The following is a 23,433-nucleotide window of genomic DNA, read 5'->3' as shown; positions in this document are numbered from 1 at the left end:
TCTAATCAGTGCTAGCCATCACCCTCCTGAATCATGTGGTTTAATTTGACATTGGTAGCTTCTTCCGTTCTCGAGTTATCGTGCCTACAAACAAACAAACAAGCAAACAAACAAACAGAAACGGAAGGCATCAATATACTTACGAAATCTTCAGATTTCGTAAGTAACAAACAAACAAACAAACAAACGGAAGTCATCAATATACTTACGAAATCTTTAGACATTGGTAGATCTATCTAAATAATCATAATCTAAATCTTTAGATTTCTTAAGTAACAAACAAACAGAAAGGGGGTGAAAACAGTAACCTCCATCCATCTTCGATGGCGGAGGTTAATGACACTTGGTGACTTTCCTAAAAAAACAACCAATCTCTGTAGTTGGTTTTCTTCAAGTACAGGTGAGAAACAACCATGTTTCTGTGCTGATTTTTTAAATTGTGCCTTCTGGAACACCTATACTCGGCATGGACCTCCTCACTGCTCTCGGACTGGATATTGTTAATGGATGTGTTACTCCTGCATCGGTGCTAAGTACCTCTGTGCTTCAAACATCGGCTTGGCAGACATCTAATCCTCAAGTCACTGGAACTCTTGGCTATGCAAAAGCATTTGTACCCAGAGTGAAGAAAAGGCCCGACGTGGTGCCAATCCAGCAGAAGCTTCGCTGTTTACATTTTGCTGTTCTTGGTGCTGTCTCGCAAGAAGTGAAAACGCTTGAAGAAGCGGGTATCATTGAGAGAAGTGACTCTTCCGAAAGGGTTCCACCTTTGCCACCAGATTCACCCCCTAATGCTGTTTGGGAAAAGCTTGCCATCGATATAGTGGGACCACTTGATAACGGCCAAATGGACTGTCGCTATGCCATTACCTTAATTGATTACTTCAGCAAATGGCGAGAATTAGCCTTTATGTCCCAAGGAACATCTGCTACAGTTATCAAGTTCTTGACTCTTTTGTGCAAGTTCGGAAACCTGGACTTCACCAGAAAGGACAAAACAAATTTACTCAACCCCTCAACATCAGTGAACAGAGAGGTGCTGCTACCTACAGACTCTCTGATGGGAAAGTGTGGAATGGAATTCATCTAGTACCTGCAATTGAGACCTCAAATGGAATTTCTGTTGGAAGTACGACAGGTTCTGAGGACTATCGGGCACATAGCTCTGTCCAACAAGTGCCTCCACAAGTTTTTACCCCAGGTGTTCCTCATGGGACGAGATATCATCGAGCCGCTGAATGGACCAAGGACTTTCTCATGTGACATGCTTACTATATTGTTTTTTGGGGGAGGGGGTTTCATCACCAGTTGTTATTTTCATGAAAATAGAAATATGTGGTATTGGGAGTTGCATGAATATTAATGTATGCATGATGAGCCAGAACTGACGAGGGGGAACCGAGAGTAACGTCAGTGGGCTGTCGAGTGAGTGGAGGAGGTCATAGCCACCATGAAACGGTTGAGCCAAAGGACTTATGTCTAGGCTGATTTTACTACACAACAGTATAGTAGAGATGTTCGAACTACCACTCCTCCACCAAAAAATTTTTTGTGGGATGCGAGTTCCGTCATTGCCGCTAATAAAGAGCAATTCATTATGTTCTCACCGATGGTTATCAAACAGTGCCATAAACGGTCATGGGAGGTGCGTTTGTGTGTATGTGTGTGTGTGTGTGTGTTTGTGTGTATGTGTGTGTATGTGTGTGTATGCATGTGGAAATGCAATGGAACAGGAAAATTAAAAATGACATTGGGTAACAGGAACATGAAAGTGATGGTGAAATCCAGCTTCAAGATAGACAAACTCTGAGGGGATTCCCCTGTACAAATCCAAGGTCTGCATTATTCTCAAGGGAAAAGCACAATTGCGTGATATTCCAGCACAAGACTATAAACCGGAGAATCCCAGTCCCAGGCATTTTCCTGGCAAATTTCAAATGCATTGATTTCTGAAATTATTCATAAATCAATGTTCAACTTACTGCTCTTCAACTTACTGCTCCTTCATCACTGCTGTTGGCCTTACTCACTGCTGTTCTTACCTTTGCTACTGTTCCTTTTATTCTTTTACGTCCTGATCTGTTCCATGTTCTATCTCGTTCATGAGCCTCGACATTATATACATCAAAGGCCATTGAAAAGTACAGTTTTTAACAAGGAATTTCGTCTTCTTCTTGCATATGGAAACTTGGCTTTCAGGTTGTTATCATTTTGTTGGGACACAACTATGCCACTGATGCTGTGCCCCTCCTACCAGTACACCAGTACTCATTTTGCCGACCTCAGCAGGATGATAGGCTGAGTCAACCCATCCATCCATCGAGACCATACTCTGTGCAGAGCGTTGGTGCTGCCTAAGCAGTCTCCAGGGCTATTGGGCACAATCCTGGATGGGTCACCACTCCGACACAGGATACCAGCAAGCTGGCATTCATTTTGCCGACCTCGGAAGGATGACAGGCAGAGTCAACCCCACCTGGTATTAATTCAGTAGTCAACGGGGCTCAAACTCAGGACCTAAAGATCCCAAGCTAACCACCTTAACCACTAAGCCAATACCAGACTTAACAAGGAATTTTCGTCTGTATTACAGTTTTTACCATAAACACTAAAAGACATCATTGAGGGTTTGGAATTCCATTCGCAGGATATTGAAAATTATTGATTTCTCATCCAGATCCGCATCATTTGACTTCCCTTGACAGTTTTAATTATTGTGCCCAAGGCTGTAATTGGTGTTATTTATGTTGTGCACTAGTGTATCGAAATGTTTAAGATCACATTGAAGCGTACCAAAGTTCTTGAGTGTGAAAGCTGAAATGCAACAATGGTAGACCCCATGAATACGCAAGCGTATTAAAATCTTGATGTTGTTTATTCAATTTCATGACAAACAAATTTAGCTTCATGTTGAGCCTGGTGTGTTGGCTCAGTGGTTAGGGTGGTGGCTTGGGATCCTCAGGGTCCGAGTTCAAGCTCTGTTGGCCGCTGAATTAATACACCAGTGGGTTGACTCAGCCCGTCATCCTTCCAAGGTCAGCGAAATGAGTACCAGTTCCAGTGTGTACTGGTAGAGGTGCACTGCATCAGTGACACAGTCGTGCTTCAAGAAATGATAGCTGCCATACGACCACCAGATTGATGTTCTGATATTTGTCACAAGAACATTTATTTCAAACATTTTAGAGTAATTCTCCTTTTCTGCCCCCTCCTGGCTCTTTACAGAATAATTTAAGCAGAGCATTTCTCATGTGCAACCGTGTACAGTTTTGTGATAGTTGCTCTGTTACCACAAAGTATTTGTCAAATTAGAAACGACTAAAGACTTCAGCTGACTGAGCACCTGATTCAATGTTCATATCTGGATCATCATGGGCAACATTGATCATCAAGGTTTCGACTCTTTAATCTCCGAAGAATGAGAGATCTTGAGAGACAGAGAGACAGAGAATAGTGGAAAGAATGTCGTGGATTTACCGATAATAGAAAAGACAGTTGAACGGGAGACTCCTCACCAAAATAAATCCTCAATTCTGTGCTTTTTGAACATTGGAGCCATTTGCATATTTCTGTGTTGGGAGAAAGGGAGACATTATTAAATAATGTTTGCCATCTTGCACAATGATGTGGAGGAAGGCATCTGTGAACGATTTTGTAAAAGAGCAGAGAAAGATGCACAAGTTTTGAACATCAACGCATTTATACTGTCAGTTGCTGAATAGGTCTTAAGATAAGCTGAAAATTCATCCACCTTCACAGGTGAGAAGATTACTTCTACTTGAAGCCTGTATATGAAGGCGTGTGGGAGTTGGGACTGGAAGGGTTGCGACAAAACATCAGCAAGAACAGAATTATGAAACACTGTCTTATGAGTGTGACAGAAAATTGAGAACCAAGAATATGGCAGAAATCATCTAGTAGTTAGTTCTGTACCAACAAAACAATTTACCAAATTCATTTTAATGGCATATCTAACGCGTAAGCCTCAGGCAAACGAACTGTTCACTGGAGAGGCAGTTGCGGAAGTCCTTCGAGCTTTGGGAAAACTTCCAAGAAAGTCAATATGGGGTTTCTTTGCAAATAAACATGTCGAAGACCAAATTTTCACAGTATTTAGAAGAAGAAAATATATCAAAATTGTTTCCATACAAGCTCTTATTCTTTGTTCGTATGCAGCACAAGGCCTGCAGGGTAGCGTCATTGGTTGAGGGGACAACTGTACCACTGTACAGACTACAGAGGGCAAATTCCTGTCCTCTGCTGGTGAGGGCAGGAATTTCGAATTTGGCCAAGTTGCTGGAGATAGCTCACCAACTTCACAGAGGACTCCATGGGATGTTTAACATCCACCAACAAATGCTGGCAGACAGGATGCTCAGCTTTAACATCCATCTGAAGGACGTCACACATATTGATGAATCACTTTGTTTGTAAAACACCAGGATGGCAGTTTACAGCTGGGCCAAGATTCGAACCCAGGCTACACAACTTAGAAACAAATATGCTTACCTCAAGAGTCTAGGCCATCCTGTCAGCCCCTTTCAAGCTCTGACAAAATGAACTTTGTAATATTTGTCTGTATTTTCCCCATTAATATGTTTTTTTTTCCTTTACCTCTCTGATATGATGCAATATTGAAAAAAAAGAGGGCACCGGTAGGTTGACCAGCAAATGAAATATTGGTTAGAAATGTCATACATTGAGAAGGTGTCATACCCAAGGTGAAGGTGAAGCATCGAACCCTAGGATGTGATGTGTAAAAAAAAACGCACACAAAGCCAACCCGTTTTGGATCCCGTTATTGTAGCAGCAAAACCAGGAGCTAATTTCATGAAAAGGTGAAAATGAGGTGTGGTGCTTCTTGTCAGGTGAGGCATGATCTCCTGTCACCCTGTGAAGTCTGACACATCAATGCTGTAAAATCACATCAATCTCCACAAAACCTAAAACACTTACTTCTACATGAATCAGACTGGATACCACTTAGGTTTCATCAAACTATCTCAATTAGTTGTTGGAATAGGAACCCGACATGAAAAACGTAACGTGAGGGTGGATGAACGGATGTACAAAATGGCCATGATAATACCCCTTAGCCCATTAGAGATGAGAGAAATCTCATCATTGATTGAGAGGGACAAAAGGGATACGATGCTGGTTCAACAATACTTGCACATCTCAAGATCTAAAATCAACTTCAGATGAACTTTGTGAGATTTCAATTTTGGCCGCTATACTAAAAATGGACACGAGAGAGCGTAACGACCGCTCAAGTTTTTCTCAAGTTCCACCAAACAATTCAGATTTTTTTTTTTCTTCCAAAATTCTACTTCTGCAGAATTTGCTGATAATGGTTTTAAAAAAAAAAGTTTCAACTAAAGTTTTGAGATTCCTCCTCACTGGTGAGCAAGAATGAGTGTGTACATGAGGAATGCTTCTTCTCAAAAGTGAGTCCATTTCTCAGCTCACCAGGAAAGTGAACTCATTCATTCACAAATTGTGCATATGAAGAGTCTGCTGGAGGGTTGTACCGTGTCTGGAGGTGCGGCGAGGCCACTGCTGTGGTGGTTTGGCTAAGAGAACGATGGGGACTCACTCCTTTTGAGTAGTCCATGTATGACCATGCATTCTAGCCCGTTGTGGTTGGGGTGCATGTGTCTGTTGTGACCATGTACTTCAGCCTTCAGGTTGATGTCTATGTGTAGGCAGTGTAGCTAAAGGTTTTTAAAACTTTTTTTATGATTAAAAAAGGTTTTCATCATAAGAGTGCCTACTGTAGATGAGGCAGGAATTTGGAATTTGGACAGGGTACCGGCACAATTAATTGGCCCGACTCTTATCGAAAGGTTCTGTTTGGTCTTTATGGTTCACCAGAGAACGCTATCTGATGAGAAAGCCAGCTTAACATCCCTTCCAAACGACGGCATACTCACTAATGCAACGCCATGACTGCGATGCACCAGACCAGGGTGATACTTTATAGTTTGGTTGGGAATCAAACTCAGACATGACAGCACAAAGGTTAGTGTGTGACCTCTAAACAAATTCAATTCCCATCTGCCAGCATCTTTGGTAGACGTGAAAGATCCCATGGTGTCTTTGGCGAAGAGTAGGTGTGTTATCACCGGCACGCTGAATAAATTTACCACTTACAAAGCTTTCATCCACAGTCTGATGGAGTACCGCTGTCCCCTTTGGGGTGGTGTTCCTGCCTCACACCACTCTCGACTTCACACTGTGAAAACAAAGACTTTTATGATCATTGATATTTTCCGCGATGAAGAGCTGTGTCTTTGGGTCTGGGTCTGTCTGGGTGTCTGGGTGTCTGGGTCTCTGGGTCTCTGGGTCTCTGGGTCTCTGGGTCTCTGGGTCTCTGGGTCTCTGGGTCTCTCTCTCTCTCTCTCTCTCTCTCTCTCTCTCTCTCTCTCTCTCTCTCTCTCTCTCTCTCTCTCTCTCTCTCTCTCTCTCTCTCTCTCTCTCTCTCTCTCTCTCTCTCTCTCTCTCTCTCTCACCAGAGGCAGGTTGGTGGTCTTTCTGTCTTTTACCGTCTCCTCTCCGTCCTCACCCCCCTCCCCCCTCCATGCTCCGAGTGTGATCCGTCCCCTTCATATTTCCTCAGGGGGCTCAAGGTCTGCCTGCAACCCCCTTCTGGTAAAACAACCAAAGTCAAGAATCACTGCTCACATTCACTCTTTCATTCCTCTTTTTTCCCACCTTTGGAATGAACTCCCACACTCTTCAATCCCACTCTTCCCTCCAGGTTTTCAAAACAGCTGTTCATCACCATCTCATATCTCCCCCCATCCAAAATCTTGATCCTCACTAGCCCCGTTAATCCACCCCAAACCCACTTCCTTCAAATTCACCATTTTCCTTCCTGAAAGTCCCTGGAGTACCACCTTGTTTACACTGTGTACCCCACTCCCTTCCACAGATCTCCTATTGCCTCTGTTCCCCACTATTTTGTGCTTCCCTCTCCTGCCCCTCTTGTCTCCTGCCTTGTTATTTGTTTCTGTGTATTAGCTCTTGCACGAGCCTCGATTTGGTATACAAAAAAAGAAAGAAGACAAATTCCTGCCCTAACCAACAGAGGGCATTGCATCAGCCGCACAGCCACACCCTCAACTAATGATGCTACCCTGCACCTTTGTACTACATACGAACAAAGAGGATTCTATTAAATGTGTTGAGCTTGTACTTGAACCACAGCTTCGAAGTGGTTGGAATCAATTGATAAGAATACATACACCCTTTACGGTGAAAATGGAATTGAAACTATCAGAACATTCAAATTGGCCAGGAGAGGGTGTGGGGGTTGCGGAAAAGGGGGGGGGGAGAAGTTTCTTTCTGTATCCATCCTGTCCACCCCATTCCCCCCACGCTCATGGTTTGTCGAAGTCGACTTCTATTTTGTCCTTCAACTCCGCTGTTGGTGCCCCCCACCGTTTCTTTCGTTGTCCTGTTCCATTCTGATCCATTCAATGTCCTTGCTCTTCCATGAGCCTTGCCACTGTATACAAACAAGCTCGAATGAGCTAAGATCCTTGTCCTCTTAATGATGACGTCATAAAAAACGAATATGACGTCATTGTGATGTATCAGGTTTGCAATAAATTATCTGTGCTAATGTCCGGCTTGAGTCCTGCAAACAGAATTCAAAAAGCTTGCCGAGTTTCGGAGATATTTTTTTAGGCGATTTCCATTAGTGGAGATATTTTGACGTCATAACTTTTTTTTTTTGGAGGAATTTTCTAAATCGGAGATGGTTACTGTCTACACAGGGTATTTTTACATATATACTCCAAGTTTCAGGAAGTTTCAACGAAAACTGTAGGCTGTGAAACAAAAAAGTCCACAAGAACAACAACGTGAGTAAGACTTAGTGATCCTCCACGAGGATCTAAAAAAAACTATCACAGGTTGGCAACCATTGCACAGGCTTCATGGGTTGAATGGTCTCTTTCTCTGTTGAAGTTCCTTGGAAGGGAAGTCATATATATATTGTGAACCGTGGTCTGTCCGTGCCTTCATCTGTCTCCCGTTTACGGCGGCCGCTTCCCACGTTGAGTCTGAAAAGCTCAACACTCACTTTTGAAATGAGAACAAACATGAATAATATCGATACCAAATTTTATTTCGCAAGCAGGATATTTTGCTCTCTTTTGAGAAAAATTCAACCTCAACCGCCCGATGTTACACCTCCAATTAGTGGTGGGCAGTACAAGTAGGTCAGAGCTTTGGCAACCCAATTAACCTTTTTGAAGTCCAAGAAATAATTTAAATTGAGAGACAAGCCGGGAGGCGACGATGGTTCGCGGGCATTATTGAACAATGCCACAATAGGTACAATTGAGTTAGTTGAAGCTTTTGAGGAAGCCCGACCGTAAAAACCTATCTCTTCCGTCAAAATTGACCAAATCAAATCGGATTTTTATCTTGCCAAAACGAAGTTTTTGCAAGATATGTTAGTCAGCTTGTATGTTTTGTTTGTTTTTGTTTGTCTGTAATCGCGTATCGATCACTCTGCAGAGCACAGTTATCATTGGAAATTTTTGTAACTTCGCATATCAGAGGCCTATAGAGGTCCCTTTCAGCGCATAAAATTTTCAAGGTCAAGGTCAAAGGTCAAGGTCACTTTGTCGCAAATCAGGGGAGTCGACGAAACCCTTATTTTTTGAGTAATTTTGATCGGATCGTCTTCAAACTTCAGGGGAATATAGTTCATGGTCTGGCGCTCAGCTGATTAATTTTTCGTGGCGATCGGCCTTGACCTTCATGGTTAGCGCTGGAGGTCGAAAGTTTTTGACCCCAAGGTCAAATTTTGAAATCTTAGATACCATATCGAGTAATATCTCATATGAACGCGCTTGATAAGTGCTTTCCAGATCTGTCAAAAGTTTGATGCTATGACGTCATGAAATGATCGGATTTTTATCATGTAAAAATTTGCCCTCTGTAGTCTGTACAGTGGTACAGTTGTCCCCTCAACCAATGACACTACCCTGCAGGCCTTGTGCAGCATACGAACAGAGAATAAGAGCTTGTATGGAAACAATTTTGATATATTTTCTTCTAAATACTGTGAAAATTTGGTCTTCGACATGTTTATTTGCAAAGAAACCCCATATTGACTTTCTTGGAATTTTTCCCAAAGCTCGAAGGACTTCCGCAACTGCCTCACCAGTGAACAGTTCGTTTGCCTGAGGCTTACGTCATGAAATGACGTCATGACGAAAAAACGGATTTTTCATGAAAATTTTATTTCCTCAGTTATCATCAAAATCTCTTGATATTTCATGTACAACGGTCCTGGAGAGATACCATTAACCGTACGAAAATATAAAGGTCAAGGTCACAAAAAGGTCAAGCATCAAGGTCGACGAAACCCTTATTTTTTGAGTAACCTTAATCGAATAAATAAGTCACTCATGTTCACATTTTGACAAGATACTGGTCACCCTGGGGGTGACATTGGTTTTTATTTATATGTTGTACTTATGGACATTACACACAGCTTGTAGAAAATGAAATTGCGAGAAAAAAGAAATCGATAAAAAAACAAAAAGTTCAAGTGGGCGTGGCTCTGCCCAGAAGGGGCGTGGGACGCCCCTCATACAAAAAGACACAACTAGACCATGATATCTAGCTTGTGTCCAAGTTTCATCAAGATCGCATCAAACGTCACGGAGCTATGCTCTGGAGAGAGTCACAAACAGAACTATGTGACAACTCCCGACATATGACAGCCACTCCGGTTGGGGGGCAGTCGAGCGGAGCTGCCAAAGCCGTGCAGGCAAGGATGAACAGATTAACGGGAACAAAGACCCGGATAAAACTCAGATCCGAACCATGCTGGACCAATGAAGGAAAAGACGAAAACGGACTGGGAACATTTCTACAATAGTTTATTTATAATAAACGAGGAAATTTATGTGGCGCAGAAACAGGTTTGTTGGGGTGTTCTGCAGGGGAAAGAAAGATGTGGTGTGACAATTTACAGCAACTTACAAAGCAGACACAGAGCAGACTTACGCAGGAATTATACAGGCAAAATTTCCAATGATCAAAAACACTTATACAGTTTATACTTATTAGACTGGCGCCACACACTCGGACACACACTCAGCCACACACTCAGACACAAAATACCCAGTTGAAGGCAAAGGACTTTTGCAGTCAGGGAGGGAGGCGGGCTGAGGTCGCAGTTTTTTCGAGTACCTGAGTCTCGGGGAAAGGAATGCTCCATGGTGCGGCACTTGCCAACGGTCATGCAGTCAGGTCCACAGCCGCCCGTGTGGAGTTTGGGTGCGTTGAGGAGCTCGAGTGGGCCGGGACCAGTAGTCGGGGCGAGACGTGAGCGGAGCCAAGCAGCGGGAACCCCTTCGTTTTCCAACCAACTCCGGCCTCCAAGCACAGAACGAGCGACCCCCAAATAACTCAAGACTGAGGATGGTGTCGTGATTTATAGTCCTCCCTCAGTGGGGTGGGGCCTTGGTCAAAACTGATGTCACTGTCCGCCCTGATTGGACGGGGCTCCCATGGCTCCGCCCTTTCTGGGTGGGGCCTCGGCCAGGCACCGGCGAGGCCCGCCCGCTCCACGCGTGTGGACTCCTCAAGAAAGAGTTGGAGCGTTTGGAGAAGCCGAATAGAAACTGCGACAGAGAAGATTCAGTCTCGGAAAAACGAGTCTCCAGAGACAACAGGTGGACTGTGGTACGTTGTTGCCAGCGACCCGAAGGCTGCAAGCGCTCGGGTACCGTGGATCGCAATGGAGGATGGGATATAAAGATTTATTACCCTAACTAAAAAAAACATCGCAACGCACCCCTTCGATTGCCCACTACACACAAGGAGGGATTCTATCTACACATATACTTAATGGCATAACTGACTTGGGACACCTGTATGTTGTATGCGTACGGTTCCCAGAACCATAACAATATGTATATAGTTTGCTTCCTGTGTTTGCTCAGTGAGATTATAGTATTCTTTTGTCTCATCAATATTGTCTTTCATTTGGATGTGACCGCACACAGTGACTGTAAAGTAATTAAATTTAAAATGCTGTAAATTCCATCAATTTTTTTCCAGTTGTGTAATATTACTCTTAAGGGAAAATTATTGAGAGCGAGACGCGCTGTCACAGCTCTCCTCACGTGGAAGAGAAAGTTACTTCGTGGTCTGGAACGTTTTGGAGACTGGGAGCAAAGGAACTACATGCTCACGTGACCAGGTCAAGCCTCCAGATTTGCTGGTCCAGTACCGAAAGGAGCTCTCAGGTCGTCCGTTATTCTATTAAAAAAAAACCCCGTACAGCAATGTGAAGAGCTGGGTGCATTTGGATGACAGCCCGGGATGTCAGTGTTCCACTACCTGAAACTACGGCAATAAGCGGTTGACCTTGGAGTGGTGTGCTGATGAGACTGTGTTTCATTTGTGGCTTTTACCACCACATTGGGTGTTCAGGGACAGTTGGTCAGCATTCTGTGTGTACGGGCACTTTTTGACCGAGAACTTTGCGACATTTCGCTGGAACTGTGAGCTTTTCCTCACCCCTCCCTTGTGCAATACCAGCTTACTCACACTGCTCTAAACCCTTACGGACGACCAGTTTGATCCTGGCAAGAGGGTTTATAACACAAAGGAGCTCCCAACATCATTCTTTTCTTGTGTCTTTGTCTGTATATGTCTTTTGTGGTTTAATATCCACATTTCTCTGAAAAGAGACCTAAAGTTAAGCTGAAATCTCTTTATGATTACTTTTGACAGTGGAGGTGAATAATTTATAATGTGTGCACGCCTGTGTAACCACGCAATCCATGCGTGTCTAGAAGTTAACATTATGGTTTAACGACTTTGGATGAATAAGGGAAATTGCGATTGGAGATACGTGGCCAGGAGTTAAATTTACTTATTTATTTTTGTAAATGTCCCGGTTCCATTTTCTCATTCTGAGCACTCGATGGTATGATTTTTGAACTCACGGAAAATAAATTAACAATCGCAGTTGTAAGGGTTATGTCGTTCAGTTTAACCGTGTGATTGGATCGTCGCAAGAAAGTCTTTTGGACCATCAGAGCTATGGCACAAAGTCAACCGTTGCTGTGGGATCGTGCGGACACCCCAGCTTGTGACAGTAAGCTGTTTGCAGAGGTTGGGAAATGGGTGTGTGTGGAGGAGGTCGGAGGGGGGGGAGGAGGGGATGTGTTTCCTCTGGCTTTTTCTCAATGACTTAACAAGGTTCCAAGCACATTTTATCCTGTAAGTGCCTACAACCTCACTCCAGGCATGTAAGCCACCAAAGGGAATGTGTGCAGTACGAGGCAGAGACACTATTGGAGGAAATTAAATGAGGTTTTTAGATCCTCGTGGAGGATCTCTAAGTCTTACTCACGTTGTTGTTCTTGTGGACTATTTTGTTTCACAGCCTACAGTTTTCATCGAAACTTCCTGAAACTTGGCATATATATGTAAAAATACCCTGTGCAGGCAGTAACCATCTCCGATGTTGGAAATTCTTCCTCAAAAAAAAGTTGACTTCATAATATCGCCGCAAATGGAAATCGCCTATACCATTATCTCCGAAACTAGGCAAGCTGTTTGAATTCTGTTTGCGTGAATCGAACAGGGCATTAGCAGAGATTAATTACTGCACATATGATACATCACTATGACGTCATATCAATTTTTATGAAGTCATTCCTATTTTTTGACATTTTTTGTTTCACAACCCAGAGTTTTCATCGGATCTTCGTGAAACTTGCCTTGTATATGCAGAAAGCCCACGCGCAGGCAGCAACCATCTCCGATTTTGGAAATTCTTCCTCGAAAAAAAGTTGACTTCATAATATCGCCGCAAATGGAAATCGCCAATACCATTATCTCCGAAACTAGGCAAGCTGTTTGAATTTTGTTTGCGGGAATCAAGCCGGGCATTGGCGCAGATAATTTATCCCAAACCTGATACATCACAATGACATCATATTCGTTTTTATGACGTCATCATTAAGAGGACGAGGATATTAGCTCATTCGAGCTTGTTTTTTTTAATGGAAAATAATTGCCATGGATCACAATCACGAACCAGAACACAATGCTAAGGACAAAACAAAATTCCTTCCGAATTTTCACAAGCTCATTCTGAATTCTTTACAACCTGTAATTACCTGCAATGTTTCTTGTCTCCCTCTATCTAAACAAGACTCGACCTGCACTCCTCTGGATTGTTTTATGTCTCCGCTGACGAAGTCGCTGGAGGCATTGGGTTTTCGGGTTGTCCGTCCATCCGTCCGTCCGTGCCAAGTTTCTCTGTTTTCTCTGCAATTGCTTATCCAATTGACAAGAATTTTTTTTTTTACCATAGATTCAACTACTCATGTAGAATGTTTTAACGATAATTATGATGTCATAGGTCACGTGGTTATGGCAGCCATGTTGGAAAAAAGGAAAAACTTTGGACTTCAGTATCTCTGTAACTTCTCAATGGGGGAAAAATTGAAACTTGGCACATCGCAAATACTCCCCATGGGAAATAAGTGTGATTTATTTGATGATGTCATAGGTGCTTCGTTATGATGTCATAATTATAAATGCCGAATGCTTTATCCGATCAGCATGAAATTTTTGAGGGTCATCTAGGGCTAAATTGTATGGGGGGGGGGGAATAAATGATGATGTTATTGGTCACGTGGTTCAGCAGCCATATTTTTTTTTTAACATAAAAACCTTCAAAAATTTTCTTCCCCTAAATGGCTGAACAGATTGAGGCGAAACTTTACAGCTATGATCGCCTATTCGTGAGGAACATAAAGTTCTCAACCTATGACGTCATAGGTCACATGGTTTAGCAAATATGATTTTATGAAGACTAAACTTTAAAAAATCTTCTTCTCCAGAACGGTTTGACAGATCGAGGGGAAACTTCACCCACATGTTCCCCCAGCATTGGGGATACAAGGGTGTTCATGAATAATTAATAGGTCACATGGTTTAGCAGCCATACTGGATTGAACGAAAATCTTTTAAAAATTTTTATTTCTCTTGAACTGCTTCATCAATCAATGTGAAACGTCACAGTGAAGATCAAGTCGTCATGCGGAATATATGTTTTACATTTCAACCTGATCAGACGCATGGTCCGGCAGCCAGAATTATTTAATATTATGAATCTGGGTTCAGGAATTTAAATCAAACTTAGTACAAGTATGTATAATGATGTAATAATGTGGGCGGAGGTATATCTGGTGATGTCGCGATGTCTAAGAGTGCTCTTCTACTTTTTAAGGCTCATGGAAGAGTATGTACAAGTCTCATTCATAATATGCAGGAGAGTAGGAGACATCAACCTGTTTCTACATCAATCCACAAGGACATGAGTAGAGAATGGATAAATCAACGCAGTATAATAAAATTGGTTTTTAATCTGCGATCAGTGTCACAAGCTCGATGAACTAAGGTGGGAACTTAAAAGAAAATCCAAATTACACCTTACCTTCTTAGAGTGCAATTCAATCCTCAAAAGAATGCCACATAGTGCTATGAATCAGCCTTGGAAATTCCAGGTGGACAAAGTTCAGATACCTGTAGTTGTGCCTGAGGTTTGTTTCACATCATGCATGATACCAAATAACAAACAAACAAAAAAAATTCCTTCTTAGTTGCCAAATCAAATAATGAAAATTTATTAATTTTTTTAAGCAGAACTGCAAACAAATGTTTTTCACATGGATTTTGTTGTGCAACAAAGGAAGTCACCTCAATTATATTCAGTAGTCACTAAAATGAAGCAAGGGACGGTAAGATGGCTGAGAGGTGTGCACACTCGACTCAGGTAAGATGGCTGAGAGGTGTGCACACTCGACTCTGTCCAGCTGTCCTGTCCAGCCAGGGTTTGAATCTCACGCCTCAGGTAAACTACTGTCATCCTCATGGTGTTTCGCAGGCAGGGCGAGGCATCAATGTGTGTGCCGTCCCTTGGATGGACGTTAAATTGGGTGTCCCATCTGCCAGCGTTGGTTGTTCCTGGGCATTAAAGATCCCACGGTGTCCTTAACAAAGTGGAGGTGAGTTATCGCCGGCATCCTGAACAAATTCCAAAATTCCTGCCACCTTCAGTCACTCATTATAGTCTGAGTGGTGACCCATCCAGGATTGTTTTTAGTTCAGAAAGGTTTCTCACCTTGTCGTGATACGCCCCAGTGCCCAAGTGCTACGGAACTCTAGTTTATCATTAATCAAATCAAATGACAACGATTCTGGTTCTTTTCTCCCCTCGGAAATTGCACACGGGCAAACATTTCGCCTCTTTTCATTGGTCAAATCAAAATGGCTTTCATTGACGTCATTAAAGAGAATCGAAAGTTCGAGTTCAAAAACCGACAATTAATATGGAGGCAGATCCGATGGATTATCAAATTTTTTTCCACTTCATATCGTTTTGTTTTTCTCATTGATCGACTTGTAAGACTCGTGGACATAAATCACATGCTGGAGAAAGACATTGGCAGACATCAGTGCACTTCAACGTGAATTTACAAGGACAAAAGCGGACTGCTTTGCAGACATTATTTGGGATTTGAACCTGTGTTCTCAGCGTTAAAAGCCAAAAGTTCAGGTGGGAATGCCAAAAAAACACGAACCCAGATTGTATGTTAAGCATGAAATGAAACTTTCATCAATTTGAGAGTAATTTCTGTGGAAACAGCCATGTCTTGCCCTTTGTAGTTGTCCAGACACATGAGCTGCCGGTACAGAAATCTTGGGGGAATTAGCAAAGCTGCATTTACTGCTTCATGGTCGTTTTTTCATCTCAAGATGTGAAGTTAAAATTGGATAAAAACCTGAACCAGCAAATATCGCTTCTTCAAGACGAGTTGAGTTTATTTTAAAAGTAAATAGAATAAGTCTTTTTTTTTAACAAAGCATTTTAAAACACATCTTTGTGCCATTTGGCACAATGATGAAAGTGCATCATTGGAGCTCTCGTGCAGAATGATCATGGCAGTGACGTCACAGCTTGACGAGTGACGTCAGTTAACAGGCTTTACATGGAGCCTCTGTTTGAAGGTGCATCAGAGATAGCACTGTATACTATACAATATTCACTCTTCTAAAGAGGAAAGACTGCTGTAACTATGCGATGGGATCTTTGCTTCTGCACGCTTTCAGCACGTGTGCTGGGAACCTGGACCAGTCGAATTTCTTTGTGAATTCCACAATCAATGAATGTGCTCATGGTGGTGGTAAGTCAGCCAGCCACTAAGCCAATGAGTAAGCTTCAATTTATAGCCTCTGAGGTGGGAGTGCAGTGTTCAACGATATTCTTGACCCTGGTAGTTATATAATGTGGAAAGAGGAGGCACAATGATGAACCACCGCAAGAGATCTCGGAAATGCTTCCACATCACAAATATTAACCCCTTTCATTTCTCCCTGATGTGCACAACACAATTCTTAACACTAAGACCAAATACACCGACGTCCACTAAAGTCTTTGTCCTTCATGGGACTTATGTTCTTCAAGCTGCTCCATGAGCCGTAAACAATCATCAATGATGAGTGAGTTTCCAATTCGGTTATGGTTTTACAATCGTGTAAAGAAGGAAAACACAAACAGATTTTCAGGAAATACAATCTCCTCCACCTGATGTGTCATCACCATGTCAGTTTCTTTTAAATAAACCAGCCCATGAAATTACAACTGAAACATTCATATTAGGATCAAGTGACAGGCCAGAACACACGATGACTTCAAAATGCTGTATTCTGGAAAATATATTTTCCCTAATATTTGGGAGAAAAGCCTTAGTGATAATATCCACAGTAATGCTCAGCTTGTGTGGTTAAGTATTTCAAAATACAGTGCCTTTCAAAATTTTCACCTGTCGTTGCCTTGTATCCTGCAATGAAATTACATTAAATTAGACTTTTTCCACCTTTATTTACACATCTTAACCCACAACTTCCAAGTGAAAAACAAATTCTACAAATTTCAGAGAATTTATTAAAAACAAGTCTGAAGACGACGATGGTTCACGAGCTGTATTTGACGATGTAGATTGTTTCAGAAGTCAAGGATGAGACAATGTGATAATGTTTGACCAAGTTATAAAAATGATCAACATGATGTGGTACGAGTGGCAGGGAATTAGCTGCAAAATGTCGAAAACCCGGTTTCGTTCAACAACTTTCAAAATTTGATCTTTGCATAACCTTTAAAGGTCACAAAACAATGTTGTGGAAATTAAAATAAAGAAACAGGATACGTGCTATAACTTATTGGAGTTAGTTTGTCGAAACGAAGAAGGTCGAAAACCCGGTTCGATTCCCACAACTTTGAAAATTTGACCTTTGTGAACTTTAAAGGTCAAAGGTCAAGGATTATGACCTTTGGTACTAAACTTCTTATGGAACATTCCTGGAACAATATAACGTCATTTAGGCGATATGGCATTTCGCACTCCTCGGATTATCCATACTTTCATGAAATCAGTGTAAAAACAAACTTGAAGGGGGTGCCACAGGCAAGGTGTTCGAGATAGAGCAAAATGGTTTCAAGACTTTATGTGGGGAATGACCTCAAGATGATGCATAAAAAAATATTGTCATCCTAGCTCTCAAAGTTTGGGCAGTCGTATGATTTTTATTTCAAAATTCGCAATTTTCTAAGTTCGTGACCTTGTGACCTTGACCCTCTTGACCTTGGGACGAAAATGAAAAATCTAGCTCTGTGGGGCTATGCAGGTGCCATTGGGCTAACCAAATACCAAAACCCCTGCCAGATTAGACAAACCCCCTAGGAGAAGATGCAAATTGAAATCGACTACCCCCTAAAAACACAATTCGCAATTTTCTAAGTTCATGACCTTGTGGCCTTGACCTTGGGACGAAAATGAAAACTCGAGCTCCGTGGGGCTATGCAGGTGCCATTGGGCTAACCAAATACCGAAACCCCTGTCAGATTCGATAAACCCCCTAGGAGAAGATGCAAATTGAAATTGACTACCCCCTAAAAACACAATGTTTTTTTTGGGCGTGGCTCTGCTCATAATGGGCGGACCATGCCCATTTTCAGGAAAACACAACTAGATCATGATATAAACCTTCCACCAAAATTTTGTCAGGATCGGATCAAAACCCACAGAGCTGTGCTCGGGACAGACAGACAGACAGACAGACAGACAGACAGACACACAAAAATAACGAATATAGTGGTCACTTAGGGGTCGCCGTGGAATTATAACGTGAAGTTATAACTTTTTTTCATTTCTACGTTCGCCGTAGCAATTCGTCAGGCCGAAAAAAAAAACTGGTAAAAAAAACAAACAAAATGAACCCACTCATTACCGTCCGTCTGGCTGCACCTTCGCCTTAGGGCCCCCCAGCGGTCGCCTTGCGGGCACCTTGAGGCTACCTTGGTCTGCCTTGAAAATTCTATGGCCACCGCAGGGCCCCCTTAAGGTCACCGTAAGACATCAAATCAAAGACCGTTCGGCAACCCCACGTTTTCGGTCTCCACAATTTCTAAATACGCCGTGCGGCTCCCCGAAAAATAAAAACATATGTGACTGCTACATTGTGTGACCGTGGAAATACTGCGGCCGCCGTATAATTGCTAGTGGCCATAGATTTTGGAGACCCCACGGCTGCCGTGGCAAATGTGACTTCGGCCTTAGCCAATCCAGTGTAGCTTTGGCTGTGTGCTTCGGGTCGTTCTCATGCTGAAAGGTGAACTTCCATCCAAATTTCAGATTTCTTGCAGAGGGCAGCAGATTTTGCTCTCGGATTTTTCTGAATTTTGCTCCATCCATTTTCCCTTCGATACTGACAAGTGCCTGAGTCCCTGCTGATGAGAAACATCTCCATAACATGATGCTGCCACCACCATGCTTCACAGTAGGGATGGTGTACTTCGGGTGATGTGCTGTGTTGGGTTTGCACCAAACGTAACGTTTTGTATTTAGGCCAAAAGGTTCCATCTTGGTTTCGTCAGAACACTAAACTTTTGCCACATAGCCTCAGAATCTCCATAAAGGTTTTTTCAGGTATGTTCAGGTATGGGGGCATGCGCCGAAGCAGCGCGTCGCTGCGTCCACTTTCCGCCATAACTCCAGAGGTTTTAATTAGATCTCATACGAGCCTCGACATTGCATACAAAAACAAAAAAACTCCAGGTGTCTCTGTCTGGCCTTCCCCCAGACAGATGCCTGACCCAACCCCATCTCCTTGAGATGCCGATCAACCTGCTGCAACCACGAGGCACGTGGTCAGCCAATTGGCCTCCTCCACTCAGGAGGCTCCCTCGTTGGGAGAATTTGGTGAGCAGCATCAGCATCAGGAACATGAGTAACATGTCCGCACAGCCGCAGCTGATGCTCACCGTCTATGCAGGTAACAAAGCTCATTTTGAGTCTCCTCAGCAACCACTCGTTGGACACAAAGTCGGACCAGCAATAGCCAAGGATTATTCAAAGAGACCTGGTACCAAAGGAATTAAGTCTCCATGTCAGATCCCTGGTCAGAGTTCAGGTCCCACATCCGTAGAGCAACACTGGAAGCACCAAGGACCTGAAGACTCAGACTTTCGTCGTCCTGCACAGGTACTGACAGTGCCACACCCCATAATCCAGTGAATCCATGACTCCAGAGGCCCGACCCAGACGTATATTGACCTCTGGTTCACAGCCAGCAGAGACATGAACATCACTGCCAAGGAAAGTGAATCTCTCCATGACCTCAATATCCTCACCACAAACAGGTACAGACAAGATAACAGCATCCAAGATGTCAGTGAAAGCCTGGATCTTAGTTTTGACCCAGGAAACCTGTAATGCCAGTGGCTCCGACTCCTCATTCAGCATCTCAAGGGCCCCCAAAGGATATCCAGAGTCTCTGCAAAGATGACTGCATCATCTGCAAAATCAAGGTCAGGGATCTTGACATTTCCAAACGATGCACCGCAGCTTGATCTCTCAGTCATCCTCCCCTGAATCCAGTCCATACAAGTGCTGAAAAGTGTGGGGGCCAGAACACTCCCCTGATGAACTCCAGTAACAACTGGAAATAAGTCGGAGATGGTATCACCACATCTCACAGCACTCTCAGTTCCTGAGTATAGTTCAGATATCAGATCGATCAGTTTTGGTGATACCCCAAGAAGACTAAGCATCCTCCAGAGGGCATCCCGATTCACTGAATCAAACACTTTGCAGAGATTAACATACGCTGCAAGCAGCCCCTGCCAAAACTCTCATCTGCATTCGGTGAGGACCAGAAGGGCAAGGATATGGTCAATCGTTGACCTCTTTGGTGTAAAGCCTGACTGCTCTGGATGCTGGTGCTCTAGCAGATGGTGGCAAACCCTATCAATAATTATCCGAGCAAAAACATTGCCCGGCACTGAGAGCAGCGTCACCCTTCGGTAGTTATTGCAGTCCTGGTGATCACCCTTCCCTTTCCAGAGAGGAACAACAAGGCCCCTCTTCCAGTCAATTGGGATGATGCCTGTGTTCCAGGCAGAACACAGAACTGCATGCAACGACACGAGTGCAGCATTTCCACCAGCCTTGAGAAGTTCAGCATGGATGCCACAGATCCCTGGAGCTTTACCCCATTTCAACCGGTTCACCGCAGCATGTGTTTCCACAAATAAAGGTGGACCGCTGTTGATTGGAGGGTCAAGAATAGGGATAGTAACACCCCTGACATCCAACTCAACAGCTGATGGATCAGCCTGGTACAGCTGCTAAAGTAAATGGCCCAGGGGGCCTTCACTTTGTATTCCTCTGTCAAGAGCCCACCACCCTCCGCTCTAACTGCAGTACACCGAGGGACGGGCTTGGAGGAACGCAATGTACAAAGCTTTTTGCCACGTGGATTCAGAAACTCGGGAGTGTTTTTTTGCAAACCTCAAACAGGACTCAAGGTGGGCTTTTTTGAGTAATGGCTTCCTTCTTGCCACCTGACCAAACAGGTCAGATTTGTGGAGTGCTTGGGATCTTGTTGTCACATGCACACAGTGAACAGTCATTTCCATAAAGGCATGTATCTCTTTCAAAGTTGCCATTGGCCTCTTTCTGGCCTCTCTGATCAGTCTCCCCCTTGCTTGGTCATCCAGTTTGGAGGGACGGCTTGATCTAGGCAGGGTCTTGGTGGTACCATACTTCTTCCACTTCTCAATGATTGCCTTGACTGTGCTTCAAGGGATATTTCAAGGCCTTTGAAATGTTTTTATACCCATCCCCTGGTCTGTGCCTTTCCACAACTTTATCCTGGAGGTCTTTTGAAAGCTCCTTGGTGCTCTTGGTTGAGTCTTTGCTGTGAAATGCACTATCCAGCAGAGGAAACCTACAAGAACAGCTGATTTTAATCTGAAATAATCAGAATCACCACAATTTAAAACAGGTGAAGGCTAATTAACTAGGTGTGTGATTTTGAAGGTGACTGGTTACACCTGAGCTAATTTACAATTGATATTATAATGGGGGTGGACACTTATCCAACCACGATATTCTAATTTTGTATTTTTAATTAATTTTGTGAAATTTGTTGGATTTGTTTTTCATTTGGAAGTTGTGGGTTACGATGTGTAAATAAAGGTGGAAAAAGTCTGATTTAATGTAATTTTATTCCAGGCTATAAGGCAACAAAAGGTGAAAATTTTGAAAGGGGTTGTAGACTTTCCCTAGGCACTGTATATATAAAATCAGAAGGGCACTCTTCTACATCATGACGTCGTCAGATGTTCCTCTGCCCATATTATACTTACTTGTACCAAGTTTGATTGAAATCCCTGAACCCAGATTCAAGATATTAAATAATTCTGTCTGCCAGACAATGTGTCCAATCGGGTTGAAATTTAAAACATATGTTCCCCATGACTACTAGATCATAATTCTGATGATTCATGTCGATTAATGAAGCGGTTCAAGAGAAGGAATTTTTTTGAGATTCTCGTTCAACCAAATATGTCTGCAGACCATGTGATCTATTAATTATTCATGAACACCCTGGTATCCCAAGGCTTGGGGAAGATGTGGGTGAAGTTTTCACTCGATCTCTCAAGCTGTTCTGGAGAAGAAGATTTCTAAATGTTTATTCTTCAAAAAAATCACAGCTGCCAAACCATATGACCTATGACATCATAGGTGGAGGACATTTTGTTCCTCATGGATAGGTGATCATACCTGTAAAGTTTCATCTCGATTTGTTCAGCCGTTTTGGAGAAGATTTTTGAAGGTTTTTATGTTCAAAAAAAATATGGCTACTGAACCATGTGACCGATGATGCCATAATATTTTCACCCATACAATTTAGCCCTGGATGACCCAAGAATTTCACACTGATCGGATAAAGCGTTCGATGTATGCAGTTCGATGATAAAGCGTTCAATGTTATATGATGTCATAACGAAGCCACCTACGACATCATCAACAACAACAAAAAAAAAAATCAAACTTATTTCTCATGGGGAGTATTTCACATGTGCCAAGTTTAATTTTTTTCCATGGAGCAGTTTTGGAGATACAGAAGTCCAAATTTTTCCCTTTTTTCAAACATGGCTGCCACACCACGTGCCTTATGACGTCATAATTACACGAAAACAATCGACATGAGTAGGAGGTGGCACTAGGGTGGCAGTTTGTAGTTGAACTGAGATTTGAACCCCAGATTAGCCAGCTCAGAAGTGACCGATCCTGCCAGCCCATAACCACATTGAACAATGATACCGGTACAGAGTCCTTTTGAAACCAAAGCGAATGCCTGAAACACTTCACCATTTCCAATGTACGGGGGAATTAATATTTTCAAGCATGTTTGTTGCAATGTGTGTATATAACCATGGAAATACATATTGTATAAGAATCAAGTTGTTATTGATGTTAAAGGAATATCATGATGACTTACAACCGCTTGAACTGAAGGCTTGGAAGAAACTGGGAAATAAAGAATGTAACTCAGTACTTAAGATTTACCAACCCACTGACATCATGAATGTGGAATGTGCTCGTTGTACAATAATCTGGTGAACTGCTTCGACCAAACCTGATTCTGTCTTGTTTTCCTTGCCACATGAGAGTTATTTCTTCTTACTCACTCAATCAGTTTGCTCACTTGGTGCTGGGGCATTGTGATACAATGAGAAACAATAGAACATGTATGGCTGCCAGAGAAGGAAGGAGATAAAAACTTTTTGTCTTCAGAAGTGAAGCGAAGAGTGAAGGAAAGATTTTCATTGATGAATCGAAATTTAAAAAAGCAGATTGTCTTCAGAATTTAAAAACAATCTCTTTTCTTATAACTCCTCTTTCGCAAGCACTATGTTGCATTCCTCTGCACAAAGATTTCACTCTGCAACAGGACACCGAGAGTAAGAAGCCACGACCTCCTGGATACAAAGACGTGTTCGGAAGAGAACGAGAGGATTTAAAGCCC

Source organism: Eptatretus burgeri, chromosome 11, assembly GCF_056783735.1.
Source record: "Eptatretus burgeri isolate ZD-2024b chromosome 11, Ebu_testis_v1, whole genome shotgun sequence".
Taxonomy (NCBI): Eukaryota; Metazoa; Chordata; class Myxini; order Myxiniformes; family Myxinidae; genus Eptatretus; species Eptatretus burgeri.
The sequence above is the reverse complement of the archived record's forward strand: the minus strand, read 5'-3'. Positions refer to the sequence as shown.